Source organism: Triturus cristatus, chromosome 10 (assembly GCF_964204655.1).
Source record: "Triturus cristatus chromosome 10, aTriCri1.1, whole genome shotgun sequence".
In the NCBI taxonomy this organism is placed as follows: Eukaryota; Metazoa; Chordata; class Amphibia; order Caudata; family Salamandridae; genus Triturus; species Triturus cristatus.
This window is the reverse complement of record NC_140593.1, coordinates 1,192,388,313-1,192,401,036: the sequence shown is the minus strand read 5'-3', so window position 1 is coordinate 1,192,401,036 and position 12,724 is coordinate 1,192,388,313. Positions and strand designations below refer to the sequence as shown.

Genomic DNA, 12,724 nt, shown 5'->3' with positions numbered 1-12,724 from the left:
CCGTCATCAGCCAGGCTAGCTTGAATCCAGTGGCAAAGTGAGCAAGGGACCCACGTCTGGGCATACCCTGCCAACTTAGGGTGAACAAAGCAAAACCAAAGGGGATGATGGACGGAGTGTTTAACATTGCAAGCACTCACCCCAAGTCAACTGGTCTGGGTTTAATCCATCATCATTCTAACACCAGTTCTGCATACAATGTGCGTGTGCACGGAATGCTATTTAAACTGCAATTTTGTTATGGTATGTTAATAAACCTGCAGCCCTATGTGAAATTGTTGTTAAAACTGCATGTGTGTGTGAAAAGTGGTAAGAGCTGCACTTCTATGTGGAAAGTTGATTCAGTTGCACTTGTAGGTGAAAAACTGCTGGAAGCACGTTTTAATTATATGGTCTCACAACTGCACTTGTGCATGGAATTCTGTTAGAAGTGCACACATATATGGAATTCTGTTAAAAGTGAACGCATATTTGAAATGCTGTTAAAAGTGCACACACGTGGAATCCTGCTGGAAACATGTTTTAATTAAATGTTCTTACAACTGTACATGTGCATGAAATGCTGTCAGTAGTGCACACATATGTGGAATGCTGCTGGTAGCATGTTTCATTAGATGCTCTTACAACTGTACGTGTGCATGGAATGCAGTTAGAAATGCCCACATATGTGGAATGCTGTTAGATGTGCACACATATTTGAAATGCTGTTAACAGTGCACACATGTGAGGCATGCTGTAAGAAGAGCGTGCATATATGAAATGCTGTTAGAAGTACACACATATGTGAAATGCTGTTGGAATTACACGCATATGTGGAATGTGGTTACAAGTGAACACATATATGGAATGTTGTTAGAAGTGCACGTAATGTGAAATGCTGTTAGTAGTGCACGCATATGTGGAATGCTGATAGAAGTGCACGCATATGTGGGATTTTCTTAGAAGTGCACGCATATGTGGGATTCTGTTAGAAGTGCACGCATATGGGGAATGCTGTTAGTAGTGCACACATATGTGGGCTGCTGTTTGTAGTGCACACGTATGTGGAAATGCTGTTAGAAGTGCATGCATATGTGGAATGCTGTTAGTAGTGCACGCATATGTGGAATGCTGTTACAAATGTATGTATATCTGCCATACTGTTAGTAGTGCACGCACATGTGAAATGCTGTAAGAAGTACTTACATATATGAAATGCTTTGAGAAGTGCACATGTGTACACTTCTTTTAGAAGTGCACTCATGTGGAATGCTGTGTGTGCGAAAAATGGTAAGGGCTGCACTTCTATGTGGAAAGTTATTTCAGCTGCACTTGTAGGTGAAATGCTGCTGGAAGCACGTTTTAATTATAAGGTGTCATAACTGCACTTGTGCATGGAATGCTGCTAGAAATGCACACATATATGGAATTCTGTTAAAAGTGCACGCATATGTGAAATGTTATTAGAAGTGCACCCATATGTGAAATGCAGTTAAAAGTGAATGCATACGTGGAATGCTGCTCGAAACATGTTTTAATTAGATGCTCTTACAACTGTATTTGTGCATGGAATGCTGTTAGTAGTGCACACTTATGTGGAATGCTGTTAGATGTGCACGCTTATGTAAAGTGCTGTTAGAAGTGCACACATATGTGGAATGCTGTTAGTAGTGCACAGATATGTGGAATGCTGTTAGAAGTGCATGCATGTGTGGAATGCTGTTAATAGTGCACGCATATGTGGAATGCTGTTACAAATGCACGCATATCTAGAATGTTGTTAGTAGTGCACGCATATGTGAAATGCTGTAAGAAGAGCACACATATGTGGAATGCTTTTAGAAGTACAGGCATATGTGGAATGTTGTTAATAGTGCACGCATATGTGTATACTGTTACATATGCACGCATATCTAGAATGCTCTTAGTAGTGCACGCACATGTGAAATGCTGTAAGAGTGCACAGATTTGTAAAATTCTATTAGAAGTGCACGCATGTGTAGTGCTGTTAGAAGTGCACACATATAACAAATGCTGTTAGAAGTGCACACATATTTAGAAGTGCAGGCATATTTCCAATGCTGCTAGAAGTGCACTCATCTGTGAAATGCTGTTAGTAGTGCACACACATGTGGAATGCTATCAGTAGTGCACTCATCTTTGAAATGCTGTTATTAGTGCACGCATATGTGAAATGCTGTTAGCAGTGCATGCATATGTGAAATGCTGTTAGCAGTGCTCGCATATGTGGAATGCTATTAGTAGTGCACTCACGTGTGAAATGCTGTTAGTAGTGCACGCATATGTGAAATGCTGTTAGTAGTGCACGCATATGTGGAATGCTGTTCGTAGTGCACCCATATGTGGAATGCTGTGCGTAGTGCACCCATATGTAGAATGCTGTTAGTAGTGCACCCATATGTAGAATGCTGTTAGTACTGCACCCATATGTGGAATGCTGTTCGTAGTGCACCCGTATGTGGAATGCTGTTCGTAGTGCACCCGTATGTGGAATGCTGTTAGTAGTGCACCCATTTGTGGAATGCTGTTCATAGTGCACGCATATGTGGAATGCTGTCAGTAGTGCACCCATATGTGGAATGCTGTGCATAGTGCACCCATATGTGGAATGCTGTTCGTAGTGCACCCATATGTGGAATGCTGTGCGTAGTGCACACATATGTGGAATGCTGTTGGTAGTGCACCCGTATGTGGAATGCTGTTCGTAGTGCACGCATATGTGGAATGCTGTTCGTAGTGCACCCATATGTGGAATGCTGTGCGTAGTGCACGCATATGTGGAATGCTGTTCGTAGTGCACCCATATGTGGAATGCTGTGCGTAGTGCACACATATGTGGAATGCTGTTCATAGTGCACCCATATGTGGAATGCTGCTGTACTGCGCTTCTGTACAGACTCCCGTTTGGACTGCAGTTCTGCATGAAAGGTTGTCTGCTGCAATGTCTGCAATGAGGAAAGTTGTTTGTCCTGCACCTATGTTTGTCTGAAATGTTGGTAGAAATACATATATGTTCTGTGTGGAATGTTGTTAGAACTGCACCTCTGCAAATAACGTTGCTACAACTGACCTTATATGTTGTATGTAGAGTGTTGTTAGAACAGCATCTCTGCATGGAATAATACCAAAACTGGTCTTATATGTGGAATGTTGTTCAGCCTGCATATCTCTCTGGAATGTTGCTAAAACTGGCCTTACATGTATGTGGAATTTTGTCAGAACTGCACCTCTTCATGGGAAGTTGCTAAAACTGACCTTGTATGCTACATGTGGAATGTTGTTAGAATGCACCTCTTCATGGGAAGTTGCTAAAATTGACCATGTATGATATATGTGGAATGTTGTTAAAACTGCGCACCTATCTCTGAAATGTTGTTCAAAAAGGTATGTGGAATGATGTTAGAAGTGCACTTCTGCATGGAATGTTGTTGAAACTGAATTTATATGTTGAATGTGGAATGTTGTTAGAACTGCACCTCTGCATGGAATGTTGTAAAAGTGACATGTTATATGCTGAATGTTGATAGATCAGCACCTCTCACTGGAATGTTGTTAAAAAATGGCCTTTATGTTGTACGAAGAATATTGTTAGGCTGTTCCTCGCCGTGTAGTGTAAATTGCAATGCTCTTAGAAGTAGTGTGCTATATGCAACCTGCGCCATGCAGAATGTTTGAAGGAGTTCCGCGATACCACAAACACCCTAATAAGTGAAGTGCAGTAATACAGAAGTGCAGTGAAACGAAGAACGCTCTTAGAAATGCAGTCATACGAAGAACGCTGTTAGAAGTGCAGTGATACAGGGAACACTTCTAGAAGTGTAGTGAAATAGGAAACGCTCTTAGAAGTGCAGTGAGGAGAATGCTTTCAAAAGTGCAGTCATATGAAAAACACTCTTAGAAGTGCAGTGATACCGGAAACGCTCTTAGAAGTGCAGTGATACGAAGAACGCTCTTAGAAGTGCAGTGATACGAAGAACGCTCTTAGAAGTGCAGTGATACGAAGAACGCTCTTAGAAGTGCAGTGATACGAAGAACACTCTTAGAAGGGCCAGTGATACAAAGAACGCTCTTAGAAGTGCAGAGATACGAAGAACGCTCTTAGAAGTGTATTGATACGAAGAACGCTCTTAAAAGTGCCAGTGATACGAAGAATGCTAGGTAACCAAACCACGCTAGTGCCCTGGCATTCAGCGCTTCAATTCCTTAGAACCTGTGCCTCATCTGTACTTTTTAAAGTATCCCGTTTTGCTGTATTTTATTTACATTTCTTCGTTGGATTATTCCCTGGTTTTAAATTCGCATACTTGCACTATAAAAAACTAATAGACACACCGCGGCTTCAGCGGGTCCCCAGCGCGGTGAAACGGACACCTAGCGCCATCTTGGGGGTGGGAAGGGACGGATAGCGGGCGCCATTTTGGGTAGCGGTCTAGCAGGCAGGCTGACTCGCTAGATGTGTATTTAAGGCGGCGAAGCAGGCGGGTGAGCCTTGACAAGGTAACCAAACCACGCTAGTGCCCTGGCATTCAGCGCTTCAATTCCTTAGAACCTGTGCCTCATCTGAACTTTTTAAAGTATCCTGTTTTGCTGTATTTTATTTACATTTCTTCGTTGGATTATTCCCTGGTTTTAAATTTGCATACTTGCACTATAAAAAACTAATAGACACACCGCGGCTTCAGCGGGTCCCCAGCACGGTGAAACGGACACCTAGCGTCATCTTGGGGGTAGGAAGGGACGGATAGCGGGCGCCATTTTGGGTAGCAGTCTAGCAGGCAGGCTGACTCGCTAGACCTCTATTTAAGGCTATTATGCAAGCGCACAGTGTTTGCGCGCAGCGGGCGCGCTGTAATCGCGCCGGAGTCGCGCCAGAGTCCAGCCCGTCTGCGCTAAGGACGGGCTAGAGGACGGTCAGGACGAGAGGGTAGCTGGGCATAGAGATGACAGACATGAAAGTTGTACTTATACATATCATGACCTAGTTGCCCTTAGACCGCGACGATTGCAATGTCATTATTCTCTCGCTCCGGAGGCCTTCCTCGATGTATTGGGTTGTGGCTGTCTCTCTCAAAAATGCACGCTGCCGTCAGACTGTGCCTCTTATCCTAGTCCTCCCATTAAGTCGAGTGCCACCTCTAACATCATGACTGAGAGCGGTTTCCTTACTAATGTTAGATCGCTGGTGAAAAATAATATTGCTTTTAGCGAGTTTGTGTCGGCAAGAAAACCCTCTTGGGTTTTCCTGACGGAAACTTGTGCCTCTGATTCCTCCGGCCCGGATTTGGTGGATGCCATTCCCGATGGCTATGCACTAGTTAGGATGGACCGTGTGGGACGTAGAGGAGGAGGGCTGGGGATTCTTTACCAAACATCCCATTCATGCCGCATTACTACTCTATCTGCCCCCTCTGACTCTCTTCAGGTCCTACACTTTGTAATAACCTCCCCCTCGCTGCTCCTTTTGTGGGCATATTGATTTATAGGCCGCCGGGACCTAGAGCTGAGTTCAGCCAGACTCTGCTTAACTTTTTAGAACCTTATTTTGACTGTGCAGGGCTGACGGTCCTGGGGGATTTAAATGTTCATCTTGATAACCTAGACTCTAGGGAAACTATCCCTCCTGGATTCGCTGTCCGCATGTGGCCTTCAGCAATTGGTTAAAAACCCTACTCATCAGGCAGGTCACATCCTGGATGGGGTATTTTCAAACGACTCTAGGCTATCAACAGACTTGCCTATTCTGTTGGTTTGGTCTGATCATCTTGCTGTCCCACTGGAGCTCCAGGCCTCTTCTGCAAATACTAGGCCGAATGCTCCCAGTAGAAAAGAACTTAAGCGAAACTATAAGATGATCTCCAACGATACTTTGGCTCCTTTAATTTCCAACAGCAATATTGCCACAGTGAGCGATATCAATATGGCGGCTCTTGAACTGACTTCCTCCATCGCCAGGGCTGCTGATCTGTTGGCCCCCCTCTCCCTGCGCTACTCCGCCAGGAAGAGACCCTCGGCCCCCTGGTTTTCAGACTCTTTGAGACTTTTAAGGCAGGGTTGTAGGAGGCAGGAGAGGCTGTGGAGGGTTAGCTGAGACAATCAAGAGAGGGAAAAGCATAAACTTCTTTTGAAAAGGTATAAGGCCGAGGTAATTAAAGAAAAACAGGAGTACTTTTCCAAGTTAACTACCGCTCTATCCACCCCCAAAGATCTTTTTAGAATTGTTGATTCTTTGTGTACCTTGCAATTGCCCGACCCTATTGTCAGCTCCCAAGATTTCTGTTATAGGATCGCCCAGTTTTTTCACTCTAAAATAGCCGACATCTATTCTGCCCTTGAACTGCAAAGGGCCTCTATGCCTTCCCCTCCCACTTCTGTCACATCCCCCCCAGCAAAGAGAAATTTTACCTCCTCGGCGAGCTTGTCTAGCTTTCCCCCGCTTTCCTTACACCAACTGGACTTGCTGTTGAGCAAGACCAGGTCGGGGTCCCCTCTGGACCCTTGTCCTCTCAAAGTTCTTAAGGATTGCAGGGAAACTCTATTGCCCCTATTTTTGGATATCATGAACAGGGCAATGCAGGAGGGCATTTTCCCTACCCTGTGGAAGAGTGCTGTGGTTAAGCCTCTTTTAAAAAAGCCAACTTTGGACCCTGAAATTCTTAAAAATTTTCGACCTATTTCACTGCTCCCTGCACCTGCAAAGATGCTGGAGACTCATTTAAATGAACATCTGACGGCTTTTCTGGATACTTCGGGTCTTTTGGATCAGTCCCAGCACGGTTTCCAGAAGTTTCACAGTACGGAGTCGGCTCTCACGGTTGTGCTAAATAACATCCGCACGGAGGTTGACCAGGGCCATACCACTCTTTTAGTCCTGTTAGACCTGACAGCCGCATTTGACACCCTATCACCCTCGATCCTAACATCTCGTCTCAGGGAGATAGGGGTGGACGGTCCGGCCTTGAGCCTTCTGGCCTCCTTCCTTGATCAGAGGACACAGAGGGTCAAATTGGACGAGTTTCTATCTCCATCCTTGCCTGTACAATGTGGGGTCCCACAGGGGTCGGCTCTTAGTCCAACCCTCTTCAATATCTATGTGGCCCCACTTGCCAGGTTAATAAGATCTTACGGGATGGATGTGGTTTCTTACGCTGATGACACCCAGATCATGGTGTCCCTCTCACACTCGGGCAATTCCTCTGCTCTCAGCTTCAGGAACTGCATGGAGGCAGTTTCTCAGTGGATGATCTATAACTCACTGAAGCTGAATGGGGAAAAAACCGAGGTTCTTGTCTTTGGTGGAAAGAGGGACATCTGGACCTCTGAGTGGTGGCCTCCTACTCTGGGAGTGTGTCCTATTCCCACGGACTCGGCCCTGAATCTGGGAGTTCTGATTGACCCCTTTCTTTCTATGGCTCAGCAGGTAAATAGGACGGTTGCCACCTGTTGGGGCATCATTAATATTCTTAGGAAAATAAAACACTACCTAGCCCCACAGGCTCGCAAACAAATTGTGGTTGCATTGGTTGCCTCACGGCTCGATTACTGCAATGCCCTCTATTCGGGTATAGATAAAGGTCTTGTGCAACGTTTGCAAACCGCCCAGAATGCGGCAGCTAAATTTGTGCTCGATGCCCCGAGGCTCTTCTCGGCTACAGCTGCTAGGAAGAGTCTGCATTGGCTTCCGATTCATGCCAGGATTACTTTTAAGACCCTCTGCCTGACCTACGGGGCGTTATCTGGCTTTGGAGCTCGGGGGTTAAGGACCTGCTGGCACCATATGCCCCTTGTAGAAATCTCCGCTCTTCTAGAAAGAGCTTGTTATCAGTGCCTCGATTCAGGAGAGTCAAGTGGGGAGGAAGGGCTTTCTCCTCTTTAGCCCCCAAGTTGTGGAACGCCCTCCCTACTGAAATCAAAACTCAACAATCTGTCCCTCTTTTCAGGAAGGCACTAAAGACATGGCTTTTTGTCAAGGCATATCCGTGATTTTGGTTCTGGGTCTATCTGATTTTATTTTGTTAGGCGCCTTGATGCCTTTGGGCTTAGTTTGCGCATTATACATTTTCCTTCATTCATTCATTCAAGTGCCAGTGATACGAAGAACGCTCTTAGAAGTTCAGTGATACCGGAAACGCTCTTAGAAGTGCCAGTGATACGAAGAACGCTCTTAGAAGTGCCAGTGACAGCCAGCACAGGTAAGTGCGGTGGGTGGGAGCAGGGCAATAGTCGACAGATAAAAGGATAGGTAAAATTAAATTAAAAAAATAATAAAACCACTTACCTTGCGCATCGAGGAGTCGGAGATGCGGCGAGCGCAAGGTAGGTGGTTTTATTTATTTTTTTAATTTAATTTTACCGATCCCATTGTCTGTCGACTGCCCCCCCTCCCCTCCCACCCCCCCACCACTCACGGCTCTTACCTGTGCCGGCCGCCACTGAGAAGTGCAGTGACATGGAGAACGCTCTTCCAGGAGCGTTGATACAGAGAGAACGCTTAGAAGTGCAGTGATGCAGGAAACCCTCTTAGAAGTGCAGTGATGCAGTGAACCCTCTTAGAAGTGCAGTGATGCAGGGAACACTCTTAGAAGTGCAGTGATGCAGAGAACACTCTTAGAAGTGCAGTGATGCAGGAAATCCTCCTAGAAGTGCAGTGATGCAGGGAACACTCTTAGAAGTGCAGTGATGCAGGGAAGACTCTTAGAAGTGCAGTGATGCAGGGAACACTCTTAGAAGTGCAGTGATGCAGGGAACACTCTTAGAAGTGCAGTGATGCAGGGAACACTCTTAGAAGTGCAGTGATGCAGGAAACCCTCTTAGAAGTGCAGTGATGCAGGGAACCCTCTTAGAAATGCAGTGATGCAGGGAACCCTCTTAGAAGTGCAGTGATGCAGCAAACCTCTTAGAAGTGCAGTGATGCAGGGAACCCTCTTAGAAGTGCAGTGATGCAGCAAACCTCTTAGAAGTGCAGTGATGCAGGGAACACTCTTAGAAGTGCAGTGATGCAGCAAACCTCTTAGAAGTGCAGTGATGCAGGGAACCCTCTTAGAAGTGCAGTGATGCAGGGAACCCTCTTAGAAGTGCAGTGATGCAGGGAACCCTCTTAGAAGTGCAGTGATGCAGGGAACACTCTTAGAAGTGCAGTGATGCAGGGAACACTCTTAGAAGTGCAGTGATGCAGGGAACACTCTTAGAAGTGCAGTGATGCAGCAAACCTCTTAGAAGTGCAGTGATGCAGGGAACCCTCTTAGAAGTGCAGTGATGCAGGGAACACTCTTAGAAGTGCAGTGATGCAGAGAACACTCTTAGAAGTGATGCAGGGAACACTCTTAGAAGTGCAGTGATGAAGGGAACACTCTTAGAAGTGCAGTGATGCAGGGAACACTCTTAGAAGTGCAGTGATGCAGCAAACCTCTTAGAAGTGCAGTGATGCAGGGAACCCTCTTAGAAGTGCAGTGATGCAGGGAACCCTCTTAGAAGTGCAGTGATGCAGGGAACCCTCTTAGAAGTGCAGTGATGCAGGGAACACTCTTAGAAGTGCAGTGATGCAGGGAACACTCTTAGAAGTGCAGTGATGCAGCAAACCTCTTAGAAGTGCAGTGATGCAGGGAACCCTCTTAGAAGTGCAGTGATGCAGGGAACACTCTTAGAAGTGCAGTGATGCAGAGAACACTCTTAGAAGTGATGCAGGGAACACTCTTAGAAGTGCAGTGATGAAGGGAACACTCTTAGAAGTGCAGTGATGCAGGGAACCCTCTTAGAAGTGCAGTGATGCAGGGAACACTCTTAGAAGTGCAGTGATGCAGGGAACCCTCTTAGAAGTGCAGTGATGCAGGAAACGCTGTGAGAAGTTCAAAGATACGGGGAAAGCACTTAGAAGTGCGGTGATACAGGGAAAGCACTTAGAAGTGCGGAGATACAGGGAAAGCACTTAGAAGTCCAGTGATTCGGAAAAAGCGCTTGGAAGTTCAGTGATAGAGAGAACGCTCTTAGAGGTGCAGCGAACCGCGGAAACATTCTTAGTGATAGGGGGATGCTCGATGTGCAGTGCTATATGGAAAGCTCGTAGGAGTGCGGCGGTCTTTGGAGCGCTCCTAGAAGCAGCGCATTGTGGGACGCTCTCAGAAGTGCATTGCTATGTGACACGCGCACAGAAGGGCAGTCCTATGTGGCACACTCCTGGAACGCAGCGCTATGTAGAACGCTGTCAGAAGTGCATTGCTATTTGGCACCCCGACAGAAGCGCAGTCCTATGTGGCAAACTCCTACAACGCGGCGCTATGTGGAACGCTCTCAGTAGTGCATTGCTGTGTGAGACTCTAACAGAGGGAAGTCCTATGTGGCATACTCTTGGAACGCAGCGCTATGTGGAACGCTTTTAGAAGTGCATTGCTATGTGAGACTCTAACAGAGGGAAGTCCTATGTGGCACACTCTTGGAACGCAGCGCTATGTAGAACGCTGTCAGAAGTGCATTGCTATTTGGCACCCCCACAGAAGCACAGTTCTATGTGGCCAACTCCCACAACGCGGCGCTATGTGGAACGCTCTCAGAAGTGCATTGCTGTGTGAGGCCTAACAGAGGGAAGTCCTATGTGGCACACCCTTTGGAACGCAGCGCTATGTGGAACGCTTTTAGAAGTGCATTGCTATGTGGCATGCTCATAGAAGCGCAATGCTATGTGCCACACTCCCACAACGCGGCGCTATGTGGAACTCTCTCAGAAGTGCATTGCTGTGTGAGGTGCTAATAGAGGGAGGCCCTATATAGCACACTCCTGGAACGCAGCGCTATGTGGAACTCTCTGAGAAGTGCATTGCTGTGCTGGGCGCTCACAGAAGGAAGTCCTATGTGGCACACTCCTGGAACGCAGCGCTATGTGGAACGCTTTTAGAAGTGCATTGCTATGTGGCACCCCGACAACGCGGCGCTATGTGGAACGCTCTTAGAAGCGCATTGCTGTGCTAGGCGCTCACAGAAGGAAGTCCTATGTGGCACACTCCTGGAACGCAGCGCTATGTGAAACGCTTTTAGGAGTGCATTGCTATGTGGCATGCTCATAAAAGCGCAATGCTAATGTGCCACACTCCCACAACGCGGCGCTATGTGGAACGCCCCTAGAAGTGCGGAGCCCTTGGCCTCGCAGTGCTCATTCACACAGAAATACCACTTACCGCTCTGGAGCCGGGGTGAGAGTCTGGCGCGGGGTCCAGGAAAGACTTCGGGGAACGCGGAGCCCTCCCGAAGCGCCGACGAGCAGGATCCGAGCGAGGGCTCAGGGCAGCATCTCCTGTCTCCGCCGCGCTCGGGCACTTGTCTCTGATGTCTCCAGAGGAAGACCGCCCGGGAGTCTCTTTCCTGCCCTTAAAGACGGCCGGTCCTCCAACCCCCGCACTGACGGAGGAGTTCAGGGCAAAAATGGAAGGAGGGAGGGAGGAGCGCTACAGAAAGAGGAGAGTGGTAAAGATTGGGAGAGGATGGAAGAATCGAGGTGGAGAGAGAGGAGACGCAAAAAGAGAGGCTGCTGCTGCTAAACGAGGGAGAGGTGTGATCGACAGGTTGAGAGAACGAAAAGATGAACGAGTGACGGTGAAAGAGACGACTGGTGACGGAAGAACACGAAATAATGAGAGAGACAGAAGCAAGGAAGACGGAGAGAGAAAAGAAGAAGAGGAAACAGGGAGGAAAAGTGAGAATTAGAGAAAGTGAAGGGAGGTGAAAGGAACGAACAAGGTAAACAGAAAACAAGAAGTGGAGGGTGGTAAAAAAAAAGAACGAAGAGAGGAGAGATAAAAAGATTAGCAATAGAAAGAGAGGGAGGGAGAAAAAGATGTTTAGGGGGCGAGTTCTCTCAGTTCAGGGTGGTAAGATCCCCCACAGAGGCACCGAGGACAGGCTCCAGGCATCCAGTGGAAGGGAACCGGTGGACGCTGGCCGTGCCCTGTGCCAGGCGGTGCCACGTGCCCCCTGCCGTGCCTCCCTTGCTGGAATGCTGTCCGTGCTGCCGGGCTCACAGGGATGGCACAGGCGGCTCTCCCACGGTGCCAGCCTCCAAGAGCGACTTCCTGCTGCTGCCTGCGCGAGCCTGCCAGGCCCCTCCCACCCACCTCTCTCCTACTCTCTGACACCGCATCTCACTACGAGCAGAGTCCTCACTCTTCACCGCTCCACCGCTCTCCTAAACCCCGGCACTCTCCCCCACCCTCCAAATATACCCTTCCCTCTTCTCCTGCCCACCAGCCTCTTACTCTCGCCACCTGTCTCTTACTCTCTGATAGTCTCCCCACGAGCGCTGAAACTCTCGCCACCTGCCTCTTACTCTCTTGCACTCTCTCTACAAGCACAACAGCCCTTGCCATCTGTCTCTTACTCTCTGACACTCTCTACAAGCACACCAACCCTCAGCCCCTGTCTCTTACTAACACTCTGCATCTCTCTGTAAGCCTATCAACCCTTGCCACGTGTCTCTTACTCTCAAACACTCTCTGCAAGCACATCGCCTCCCTGCCTGTCTCTTACGCGCTGACACTTCATCTCTCTACAAGCACACCAACCCTCGCCACCTGTCTAAATCTCTGACACACTGCATTTCTCTGCAAGCATATCAACCCTCGCACCTGTCTTACTCTCTGACACTCTCTCTAAAAGCACATCAACCCTCAACACCTGCCTCTGACACTCTGCATCTCTCCACAAGCGCATCAACCCTCGCCACCTGTCTCTTACTCTCTGT

The 12,724-nt window shown here is 47.7% G+C and overlaps 1 protein-coding gene across 1 annotated transcript in view; it reads right to left on the bottom strand.

Annotated features, from left to right (window-relative positions):
• The window catches only part of LOC146797016 (chemokine-like protein TAFA-1), a 276,881-nt gene extending 264,834 nt beyond the window's left edge, over positions 1-12,047 (bottom strand). The window contains exon 1 of the mRNA XM_085630291.1: positions 11,166-12,047. The gene's annotated coding sequence lies outside the window, so the exon portion shown is untranslated. The remainder of the gene's footprint in view (positions 1-11,165) is intronic.
• Between the last annotated feature and the right edge of the window lie 677 nt (positions 12,048-12,724).